Raw genomic sequence first — 13348 nt, 5'->3', positions numbered from 1 at the left:
AACGATTTTCTTAAGTGTGTGAGTGACGTGCAAAAAAAAAAAAAATCAATATTTCATGAAGGTGAGAGGATGTATGTTTCGAGTGTGCGTGTGTATGTCTGTGTAGCTGAATATTCATCTTTCACGAGGAAGGTGAGATGGGAATCGCTACGGCGTAACCTCGCGTGAGCAAACAAATGCAAACACGACTGTTGCATGGAAACCTGAAGAAAGCCAGTGGCGAGTGCCGCACAGCTCGCTAATCAAGTAAACTGAACATCAGAAAGAATAGGTAATTTGAGACACAAAAAGAATAAGTAATTTGGGAGGCACATACCCAAGTGGCCAAATTATTTATGCCTAATGGAAATGGGGTGAGTGCATTCATTTGCAATTAAGCCGTATGCATTATTACCTGTCACTGGAAGAGGCCGCTAATGTAGCACAAAGCTTCACACGGCTGCTAATTACAGTCTGAGGTGAGAAAGTGCTTCTTGCTCAAAATGGAAATTAAAAAAAAATGCTTATTTGCTTGAAGCCACAACTTTCTAACCAGGCTTGAACCTGTAAGCAAAGAAAAGAGTTGGGTCAGTTATTACTCTATAGCAGTGCTTCTCAATTATTTTCTGTCATGCCCCCCCCAGGAAGACATGAACGTTCCGCACCCCCCAAACTCTCTGCCGCCACTGTAAATATACTGTAGTATCATTTGTATATAAAATATTCCTCTGCATAACATTGTGTTCTTTTTAATATTAAAGAAAAAAGTAATATAGATCAACTTTCAACAAGTTTAAAAAAAAACAAAAAAACTCAGCCATACTGTAAAAATACACTCAAGATTTTTTTACCGTTTGATACTGAAAAATACAATTTAAAAAGTCAAGAAATAATAATAAATTCAAATTGATTAGCAACATTAACTCACGAGGACAATATTCCAAACAATTAGACCGAATAAACAAAAATTAATAGAACAAAAACGACAGTGTCATTGGACAGAGGGACAGTTTATTTTTGCTGCTGGCAGTATCAGCTCCTTTCCTATGTTGTGGAGTTATTTTGCCTTGAGCAACTTGTTATGCCACCTTATATGATTATATGACAGTGCTCGCTAATTTACTGATGTAACACTGACAAAGCGGGAGGATTGTTGGCACGTTTTCGCAGAAAAAAATAATTCCTGCTGTCCGCTGCAAACATTTTTAGACAAAGTAAATAGACCGGTCTTTCCTCGTCTCCCACTGTACTAAAAGTCAAAGCCAAAAGCCAAATGCTGCATACGCTTCGTCATATTTCCTTGTCTTAGCTTTTCATATCTCCAGTGCTCTTATCTGTGTGCTTTTGTTTGGTTCAAAAATATTGCGCACACGCTGAAAATGAGTGGATGTGCAATTACACTTTATTCTAGTATGGCAAAAAAGTATGTTCCCCAAGGTCACATGCGCCACCCTCAGCATTGCTCTGCGTCCCCCTGGCGGGGCCCGCCCCACTATTTGAGAAGTACTGCTCTATGGTGTCATAAATGCATAATGTTGGCAAAAGCCCAAGCGATCTTGGATGACACCAGTGGTGAACAAACCATTCTGTCTCTTGTGACCAAGGTAAATAGCTGGGATGGTGATTTGAACCCTCTTCCACCCCCTTGTAATAGTGTCAGTCATGAACTTGTGACGTTAGGTAAGCAGGTCTGTGATAACCTTTCTGACCATCCAAAAATGGTCAAGACACTGAAACACAGGTAAAGAAATCATTTCAATATGTTTGTAATTGAAATATAAATCACTCATTTAAACAATGAAACCCTTCTCTTTAGAGACACATGCCTGCAGAACTCAAATGCACGTAATGAGTTGGAGCTGCCTCAACATGCCGTAGCACCAGCTGATTGGCTTGCACGTGCCCAGAGGAGGCTCCCTTAAGAGCAGATCTCCTGTTAAGTATGAGGATCCTAAGAGGAAAAGTCTTGGAAGGACTCTGCTTTTTTTAAATATACCAGTCCATCTGGGGAATATAATGGCTTCCATATATATAATTAAGGAGATTATGATGTTAGAGGATTTTTTTTTTTTTGTCTTTGTGCCGTACCTTAATGGCTACCGTGGTGGTAGTGTGCTGTGCTGAGAAAGCAAGCGTTGTCTTTAATTAGACATTACCAACGATTTCCATTTGAAAGCATTTCTTCTCCCAATTCTTGGAGCTTCTTGTTCTTGGGAACACAAGATGGCAAAGGTCAAAGATCACATAGAAATTTTAAATTTTTTTGTTCAACCCTCTGGGCTCTTTGCTGCCATTTTCTTCCCACTATAGTTTTTTGACATGACAATGGAAAAGTGGAGTTGTTCATGTTTTCAACCAGATTTACCCATTTTTGAAAAAGGGAGCAAATATAAGCTCTATTCTTAGCTTCTAAAAGATTTTAATTTAATAAATAAATAATAATCGACTATGTCTGTATGAGTTTATGCAACAAGCTGTTACCTTTGGGTTAATAAAAAATATTAATGATTGAGATTGTACTGTCGTGGAAACTGAAACCTGTTCTATCGGCAACTCGTCAAATTTGAGCGACGCTCCAGGGGTCCATCGCCAAGAAATGAGCACTAATTGTTCTAATGAGCTTGTTTGGATAAGCTTGCTTCTCTCCCTCTGTTCGCCCCTTAGATACAGAGTACGAAGTAGGACATCAGGGATGGCTTTGGCGTTTGGCATGCCTGCTGAATCAATCACCTGTAATCGAGCTCTTTGACACAGAGGCCCGTTCTCATCCATCATCACTCACTTAACGTGCACCAGTGAGGTATTATTGTTCTGATGGCCCTTCCTAATGGGCCACCGTTGAGGGAGGTCCTAGGGGGTGGTTTTTGGGCAATTAAGCAAACTGTGTGTTCAACAGACTCTAATTGAGAGAACAAGAGTGCACAGCTTTAATGAACTGAGGCTCCCAGAACTAGTATCATGATTAGCCATTGTGTTTAGTGGCAAATACAAAGATGCACAAAACATCATGAGACAAATGAGTAATGAGGATAGTTGTATTTAGTTCATTTTGCCTACACTTATGGATTACCGGTAGTAAAAAAATTCTTTTATCCAAGACAATAGTAAATGATTTAATTACCTGACATGTTTCGTCCTCATTACCATACCTGTCAAGTTGTACCATTTCGGCGTAATTTGTTTAAGTGAGCACTGATTTTTAAATGTGTATGCCGTACGTTCAAAATCTGTACGTTTTTCGTGCATTACGTTTTTTTTTTCTCCGTTCGGATTTTGTCACCGTTCCAGCAACGGGACAATGTGCGTTACTATGTGTTACTACGTTGGTTGAATGACGTGAGAAAAGTCAGAGACACGGAGAGAGAAGAGTGTTTTTTGTGACACTGTAGCAAACGCGATGCTAGGCTAGGAGGCTCCAATATTTCCTGATTGTAGCCGACAGCCTACAATCTACGTCTAGATATCACATGCATATCGAACTAGATGCGAAATGAAAGACTCGGCGGCGTTAGTAAACAGCCGCCATTTTAAAGCAGTAGACTTCTTAGAAAGGCTCTGTTGTAGTGAACCTTCCTAGCGAACCTAAGTAAATTTTTATCTAAAATACTCCTAAATCGGCAAAATCTTGACTCAAATCTATCTTTAAATGATGAAACAGTTTTAAAACTTTCACATGTCGAAAGTAGACGGAAGGGAACTAATGCAAAAACGGGAGCAATTTAACAACTTTAACAGTTGATTCACAACATTAAATGACTTCCAAACATAGCAAAGGTTACAATGTTTTTTTTTGTTTTTTTTTTTTAATGGAAAAAAATAAAACATGAAAGGTAACACCAGTTACTTTGCCAAGTAACTAATTACTCTTACATTCAGGTAACAGAGTTACTAACTCAATTACTTTTTGGAAGAAGTAATTTGTAACTGTAAATAAATTACTTTTTAAAAGTAAGATTAACAACACTAGTCATACAGATGAAGTCTGCAGAATGAAAAGCGACGAAAGCGGAGATTTTATTCTGCCTATTTGTTGCAGAACACAATTTGCCCGCAACTATTGCTGATCACTTCTCAGAATTAGCAAAAGAAATGTTCCCCGACTCAAAGATTGCATCGGTAAGTTAATTTTATCAATTGACATTTTTAATTTATGATTGAACACACTAACAAACTACCTTCAAGTCAAACTGAATTGCGAGCTGAAGTGCCATGAAGTGCAGCCATCAAAACACATGATTGAAAATGCTACATTCATACATACACATACAGTGGGGCAAATAAGTATTTAGTCAACCACTAATTGTGCAAGTTCTCCCACTTGAAAATATTAGCGAGGCCTTTAATTGTCAACATGGGTAAACCTCAACCATGAGAGACAGAATGTAGAAAACCCCCCAGAAAATTACATTGCTTGATTTTCAAATAATTTATTTGCAAATCATGGTGGGAAATAAGCATTTGGTCAATACCAAAAGTTCATCTCAATATTTTGTTATGTACCCTTTGTTGGCAATAATGGAGGCCAAATGTTTTCTGTAACTCTTCACAAGCTTTTCACACACTGTTGCTGGTATTTTGGCCCATTCCTCCATGGTAATCTCCTCTAGAGCAGTGATGTTTTGGGGCTGTCGTTGGGCAACATGGACTATCAACTCCCTTCACAGATTTTCTATGGAGTCCAGATTTGGAGACTGGCTAGGCCACTCCAAGACCTTGAAATGCTTCTTACGAAGCCGCTCCTTTGTTGCCCTGGCTGTGTGTTTGGGATCATTGTCATGCTGAAAGACCCAGCCACGTCTCATCTTCAATGCCCTTGCTGATGGAAGGAGATTTTCACTCAATATCTTTCGATACATGGCCCCATTCATTTTTTTTCTGTACACAGATCAGTCGTCCTGGTCCCTTTGCAGAAAAAACAGCCCCAAAGCATGATGTTTCCACCCCCATGCTTCACAGTGGGTATGGTGTTCTTCGGATGCAAGTCAGTATTCTTTCTCCTCCAAACACAAAAACCTGTCTTTCTACCAAAACGTTCTAGGTAACACTTTATAATAACTATCCGTTTCACTAGTTAATAGATCATTAGTAAACTGTTGATAAATGATTTATCGTTGATTTGTGAAGTAATTGTTAACAGTTTGTTAAGCATTTACAGGGTGTTCCAATATGATTGACCCCATTCTAAATGCCCATGCTAGTTGATTGATCATAATAAAACTATATAAACTTTATGTTGAAGGTCATAAGTTTTATTGGTTAAATATACAAAGAAAAGTACAAATATTTGTTGGTTCTATGGCAGATTTTCATAAATGTGCAACATGAATGCTGCCTGCAAAATGCCTTATCAAAAAGCCTGTTCTTTTGAAGTGAACGGCATTTCTTAACCTGAAAAGATAAAAATGCCAAACGTTACACACAAAAACTTGAAACATTTCTACACAAACTGTGTTTTAGGTTAAGAACACCCTGTAAATCAGCGGTCTCAAACCGACTCCACAAAGGGCCGCAGTGGGTCCTGGTTTTTGTTCCAACAGATCCAGCACAAACAGTTCAACCAATGAGGTTTCTACTAACATAAGCAGCACCTGATTGCAATCAACTGATTACACTTGTAAGAAACCAGATTGGTGAAAAGGTATTTGTCTCGTTTGGTTGGAATGAAATCCAGTACCCCCTGCGGCCCTTTGAGGACCGGTTTGAGACCACTGCTGTAAATGCTTAACAAATGTAACAAATACTTCACAAATCAACAATAAATCATTTATTAACAATTTACTAATGCTCTATTAACTAGTAAAAAGGATAGTTATTATAAAGTGTTACCAAGTTCTATTTTGGTTTCATCTGACCATAACACATTCTCCCAGTCCTCTTCTGGATCATCCAAATGCTCTCTAGCGAACTGCAGACGGGCCTGGACGTGTACTTTCTTCAGCAGGGGGACACGTCTTGCAGTGCAGGATTTGAGTCCCTGGCGGCGCATTGTTTTACTGATAGTAGCCTTTGTTACTGTGGTCCCAGCTCTCTCTAGGTCATTCACTAGGTCCCCCCGTGTGGTTCTGGGATTTTTGCTCACCGTTCTTGTTATCATTTTGACGCCACGGGGTGAGATCTTGCATGAAGCCCCAGATCGAGGGAGATTATCAGTGGTCTTGTATGTTTTCCATTTTCTAATAATTGCTCCCACAGTTGATGTCTTTACACCAAGCGTGTTACCTATTGCAGATTCAGTCTTCCCAGCCTGGTGCAGGTCTACAATTTTGTCTCTGGTGTCCTTCGACAGCTCTTTGGTCTTGGCCATAGTGGAGTTTGGAGTGTGACTGACTGACTGAGGTTGTGGACAGGTGTCTTTTATACCGATAATGAGTTAAAACAGGTGCCATTAATACAACTTACGAGTGGAGCCTCGTTAGACCTCGATAGACCTCGTTAGAAGAAGTTAGACCTCTTTGACAGCCAGAAATCTTGCTTGTTTGTAGGTGACCAAATACTTATTTTCCACTCTAATTTGTAAATAAATTATTTAAAAATCAAACAATGTGATTATCTGTTTTTTTCCACATTCTGTCACTCATGGTTGAGGTTTACCCATATTGACAATTACAGGCCTCTCTCTAATCTTTTCAATTAGGAGAACTTGCACAATTGGTGCTTGACTAAATACTTATTTGCCCCACCGTACATACAATTACAACAAAAGTCACTGTTAAATTTAGGTAGTCTTGATGTAGCTGAAGATATTGATTGTTCTTTGATTGCACCAGGTTATATGTCACAATATTACCAATAAATTCATATTATTTAAAAAATTTAGTTTTATTTTTGTTTCATATTGCATGCTATATTGGTCACCAATTTGTAAGGGCATACATTATTATTTGTAAGATTGCCACCAGCCTCGGGTTGACAGGTATGCATTACTAATGAGTAATGAGGACTTTAAACTCTTGCTGTCATAGAGGTTAAGCAGCAGCACTTTTGGGGATATTTAATCACAACAAATCATGTGTAGAAACATGATAAGCCGCCAGTTATGGAAACTTAGACAATATTTTATTATGGACCAAACTCCTTATTGAGGTAATGTGTAAATGTGCTGTGATGATTGTTAAAAATGTACATTTCTAAAATAAATGAGAAAATGCCATTTTTAGTTATCTCTGAGTCTAATTACAAAATGTGCAAGCATATTACACCTTTCTTGGAAAAAGATATGTTTGATCTAAAATTAAGGTTGAGTGGAATTGGTTCTGTGATCATGTCAGACATGCTGCACGCTGTCTTGTGTCCTAATTAGGGAGGAGTCACCTGAGAGGAGGGACACATCTTCAGTGGCAAAGGATGCTCACATTAATTTTTTGTTTTATTCATTAAAAAGTGGGTCAGAGAAGACATATGCACAAGCTCCAGATTTGTGTGTTGCCTGTCTGGGTGAACTTAGTTATTTTCCCTCAACTCCCTAGTCCCCAGTGACAATTACTCATTAAAAATATTTAACAACATATTAATTGAAGAATTAATTACCTTCGGCTTGACAAATTTCAACTGGGGATCCGTCGCCCGTGCCGCTGACGTGTCAGGGTGGGCGGCGGTTTGACGAGGAAGATTACATCAGCAGTGCTGTCCGTTGTGAGTAACCGGCGAGACTCGTGATAATTCATGAGTAACCGCCTTCGTGTGTGCTGTGCTACGATGTGAGCTGCGGCTCACACCATGGCATCCAAAACAAATGCCATTGGTGGTGTCTGCATTATTTAGAGCATTTGACTGAGTAACAACCACAACAAAGACAGGAGGGGTAAAATTACACAATCCCCGAACAGCAGAAGTTTTGAACCAACAAACATTCGAAGGACTAACCTGTGTCAGCTTTCTGGGTTTCTTGCTGCAATGGCTACATATTCTTTTCTCATCATAATTACGTCCAACTCTATTGCTGGTTTGCACCTTACTCCTTTGTCTGACTCCCACTTATCCTGTGCATTTTTTGATTAGTTAATCACCCCCCCCCCCTTCCTGGTATCTCCACCACTAACACCCCCCACATACACACACACACACACTTGGTCCTCAGGTGGAGGCAGAGAGCTCGGGCTTCTCATCCAGCCAAGCTGTTCTGTTGGAAGGGAAAGGAGGCAGCTGTGTTTACAGCCTGGGTCCTGGCGTACATTTAGCGGAATCTATTATTCATATCGCTCAGTATCAGAGCGAGATCTCCCGCCACCTGTCTTGCTGACAAGCTCGCCCCCTTTTGTGGCGCTTTCTGTTCTGAGCAAATTATGCTCGCCTTGATGAATTGACTTTTTATGAGCGCTTCTGTAGCGCTTGGGCATCCTTGTGCCGAGCCAGGGGCCATCAGGGGCCTAGGGAGATTGTTTTAGTCAGTGGGCAAACAGTTGGAGGAGAAATGGTGACTTTTACCTCATGTCTCCTGTCCTTGTGGTTTTCCACAGCTGCTACCATTCTTTACACCTCTCTGTAGAAGACGAGGCAGCGAATAGCTGCTACCTGATGAACCATCTTTTTCCTCCTCTTTTAATGAAGAGGGAGGTGCACTCCCTTGATCAGATCTGGGAAGTTGAGAGAACATGATTCATAATTTATAAAGATACCTGCTTTCATCTCCAGTCGTTTGCATAAAACTAATTTCTCTGTAAATGCTATTCATTATAGTATATTCTCTTTCAATGTCGGTGTGTAAATGATAATGACTGGGATCCTAGTGCCGCTCTGGGACTGGTTTCTATGTGGGGAAAGAGAGGTAATGAGTTGTTAGAGGCGGAGTGAGAGGCAGAGCTGCCTGTTTCTAACAACAACCAAGGAGCTTGTTGAGCAGCTTCACATTTGTTGAACCTACAAACTGCTACAAAGTGCAGCGGAGACAAGACAGGTGCATGAATCAACGAAACAAATGCTTCTCCTGGGAAAGAACCTAAAAGACCATGTTTTAGGTTCTTTCCTAAGAGAAGAATTGGTGTCCTCTGGCAAGAAAAGTCATACCGCGATAGCAACGCGACTTACATTAGGTACCAAGAGTTAGCTCTTTCTTTCTGTCTGTCTTTCTCTCAAAATCCCATTTTTTTTGACCGGTTGCATTCTCTGAATTAATAAGAATAATATATAATATGTCTATATAATAATAACAATTGTTATTATATCAATAAAAATTAAAAAAAAAAAAAAAAAAGGTGAAGAATCTAAAATTAAAATTCCCTAGCTCAAAGTCACGGTCCGCTGGCCACATCCGGCCCGCGAATCAAGTATATAAGGCTCTCGGGATGACATTTAATTAAGAAGGAACCCGGCTCGCAGGCCGCAGCTGCCCACTGGTGGTTTGCAGGCACTAAAACTGCATTACCCACAATGCAGCAGTTGCCGCTACTTCACTACAGCGTAGTTAGCAGGCTTGGGCTTCATCATTCATGAACAGTCTGAGTGGATGTCTATTTTCAACTACCCCCTCCCAAATAATGGCAACAAGGATGGTGGATGAGGAGAACAAGGGGTTTCGAACCAGGTGGTAAGCAGAGTACATGTTCATGGAGTTAAAAGGCAGACATACCAGTGTGTCTTCTGTGTCCGGCTCGACCTAACACAAGTGTAAATGACAGAGCAGTAATGTTTATTTTCAGGTTTGTAATTCAGTCACATTTCTACATTTGTTTCCACTCTTCAGTTAATGATGCATTCAATTTAATTTGTGCATTTATGTTGATATTAAACGTTGTTTTTGAAGGACATTTACATCTTGCCATTTGCCTGTTGAAAGTGTTTTCACTAGAAATTACTGACAAAGTTATGAGAAAATGTTGCTTTATTTGTTTAATTATTAAATAATATACACTGTGATAGATTTTAGTTATATGCAATCATTTTAATATGTTATAATAAATGTTGAACTACTTCAGCCCTGTGTAATGTGTTTTTCCTATTATTGCTAATTAGGCCAAAAATATACTGGTCTGACCCCCTTGAGATCTAATTGCTGAGAACTCTTTTTACCAGATGACATCCAAAATCAATACAAATGTGATGGAAACTTCTTGAAGTTTGCTGAAGATTTGTTTAAACAAGGGCGGTTTTGGATTTATTTACATGTAGTTTGTGCATCAGTCTCATGAGTTCCGTAAGTGTCAACACAGCAATATCACATATGTGGAATTGTACATGTAAACAGATCTGATATAGTCAGGGCTGTCAACAGACTTGCAGGGGCCCGGGGACAAGAGACATTATAGGGCCCCCTGATCCCAAACCTGCCACCGGCTTGTCACGACAACATACGCAGTACTTTTAACACTTTGCAAGCAATGACAGTGTAAATTTTCAAATTATTTAATTTGAGATGGACAGTTAAATTTAACAGACCGTCTCATCAGACCATAGGACATGGTTCCAGTAATCCATGTGCTTTGTTGACATGTCTTCAGCAAACTGCTTGCGGGCTTTCTTGTGTACTGTCTTCAGAAGAGGCTTCCTCCTGGGGTGACAGCCATGCACACCAATTTGATGTAGAGTGCGGCGTATGGTCTGAGCACTAACAGGCTGACCCCCCCCCCCCCCAAATACCTCTTCAATCTCTATAGCAATGCTGACGGCACTCCTGTAACGCGTCACATGATATGTTGGAGGGAAAATGACAAGCAGTACTCAATTTGCCCATTTAGGGATGTAATTTCTAAGGGGTGTACTCACTTTTGTTGCCAGGGGTTTAGTTATTAATGGTTATATTTTGAGTTATTTTGAGGGGAAAATAAATGAACTCTATTGTATAAGCTTCACACAGACTACTTTTCATTGTGTCAATGTGTCATTTTGTCAGTGTTGTCCTATGAAAAGATACAGTGGGGAAAATAAGTATTTAGTCAACCAATAATTGTGCAAGTTCTCCACTTGAAAATATTAGAGAAACCTGTAATTGTCAACATGGGTAAACCTCAACCATGAGAAACAGAATGTGAAAAAAAAACAAAACAGAAAATCACATTTTTTTTTATTTTTAAAGAATTTATTTGCAAATCATGGTGGAAAATAAGTATTTGGTCAATACCAAAAGTTCATCTCAATACTTTGTTATGTACCCTTTGTTGGCAATAACGGAGGCCAAACGTTTTCTGTAACTCTTCACAAGCTTTTCACACACTGTTGCTGGTATTTTGGCCCATTCCGCCATACAGATCTCCTCTAGAGCAGTGATGTTTTGGGGCTGTCGTTGGGCAACACGGACTTTCAACTCCCTCCACAGATTTTCTATGGGGTTGAGATCTGGAGACTGGCTAAGCCACTCTAGGACCTTAAAATGCTTCTTACGAAGCCACTCCTTTGTTGCCCTGGCTGTGTGTTTGGGATCATTGTCATGCTGAAAGACCCAGCCACGTCTAATAATCAATGCCCATGCTGATGGAAGGAGATTTTCACTCATAATCTCTCGATACATGGCCCCATTCATTCTTTCCTTTACACAGATCAATCGTCCTGGTCCCTTTGCAGAAAAACAGCCCCAATGCATGATGTTTCCACCCCCATGCTTCACAGTGGGTATGGTGCAATTCAGTATTCTTTTTCCTCCAAACACGGGAACCTGTGTTTCTACCAAAAAGTTCTATTTTGGTTTCATCTGACCGTAACACATTCTCCCAGTCCTTTTCTGGATCATCCAAATGCTCTCTAGCGAACCGCAGACGGGCTTGGACGTGTACTTTCTTCAGCAGGGGGACACGTCTGGCGAGCAGGATTTGAGTCCCTGGCGGTGCATTCTATTACTGATAGTAGCCTTTGTTACTGTGGTCCCAGCTCTCTGTAGGTCATTCATGAGGTCCCCCTGTGTGGTTCTGGCATTTTTGCTCACCGTTCTTGTTATCATTTTGATGCCACGGGGTGAGGAGGGAGTTGAAAGTCCGTGTTGCCCAACGACAGCCCCAAAACATCACTGCTCCAGAGGAGATTTGCATGGAGGAATGGGCCAAAATACCAGCAACAGTGACATCACCGTCCACAGCCAACTATAGCCCTAATTCTCTGGCTTCTTGTCCCCTTTTAAAAACTTCATTTTTTCTCGTTCACCTCTCTAATCTTCAGCTCTTTTTCTTTTCTTTTCTGCGCACCCGATTTATAACGACTCGACATGTTTAGAGTTTATAACCATGACAGATTTCCCGTTTCAGGGAACGTACGTAGTGTAGCCTTGAGTGCGCCAGAGCGGGGTCAAACCATTCTCTGCTAAGACAGAGGGGGTGGGGGATTGGTGGGCGGGGGCGTTGTGCAAAAAAAAGGGAAAAAAAAATAATTGAAATATTTAACATGTTAAAGATTTTAAGTATATATCGAATAGAACATAATATATTTAATCAGGCAATGATTTAAATAAAAAAGAAATATGTAAATATATAAAGTAAAATAAATTAAAGGTCGTTCTGGGGCCCCTATGGTCCTGAGGCCCGGGACAACATACCTGGTTGCCCCCCCCTCCTGTCGACGGGCTTGGATATAGTCATTATAGGGGAATTGAATACTTAGAACTGCAGTGTAATTGAAGCCTGAACCTCCTTCGGCAACTGTTTTCCCTGTTCTCCCTATCCTGAAATTCAGCTTTCAATCTTTAAATCTAAGTGCCCCGGTGAGGCTGTGAATGGGGCGAAGTGCAGAGGAATAAATCAAGGTCCAAGGAATGGTAATCCTCATTGAATATTTGGACTGATTGATATAAATAACATTGTCCTCGCCATCTGTCCAAAGAGAGACCTTTCCAGTTAGCGGTGAGCGGCAACGGCAGAATAATTAATGAATGGCCTCCTTTGTGTCGGTAATAAAGACGAGACAAATTATGTTATAATCCAACTGCTGGTCGTTTGTCACAGCCAAATAAAATGTCAAATAAATGTGAGGGGGGCAAAGTGTTTGTGCATTGGTGTGCAAGCTACCTGCTCCCTCGAGCGACACCAGGCTTGTAAGTAAAGCATCTGCAGGAGCCCCAAAGTGAAATCGAAAGCTGACAACACTAAAGAAGGGCTCACAATCACATACTCCCTCGTTAATGAGTTTGGATCTCTGCCACTGAAGAATAGCATGACTTATGCTGACAATAAAACACACACAAAATGACCAAATTGGGGCAACATTTCTCACTTATAGTAGTGTAATGTTAAAGGCCACTCTATCTGAGACCCAGAATTGCCAGATCAGAACTTGGACCAAGACAAGGCCAAAACCTTCAGGAGTCGAGAACAAAACAAGACCAAGACCGTACACATAGAATTTTTAAAAGATTAACAAAGATAAAGTGATGGCCTTGACCGAAAATCCAAAGCTGTGCAGTCCGAGACAAGATCAAGACTTCTTGAGTCAAGACAAGACCACGACCTTCAAA

This window comes from Corythoichthys intestinalis, chromosome 2 (assembly GCF_030265065.1).
Source record: "Corythoichthys intestinalis isolate RoL2023-P3 chromosome 2, ASM3026506v1, whole genome shotgun sequence".
Classification (NCBI taxonomy): domain Eukaryota; kingdom Metazoa; phylum Chordata; class Actinopteri; order Syngnathiformes; family Syngnathidae; genus Corythoichthys; species Corythoichthys intestinalis.
This window is presented reverse-complemented; position numbering follows the sequence as displayed.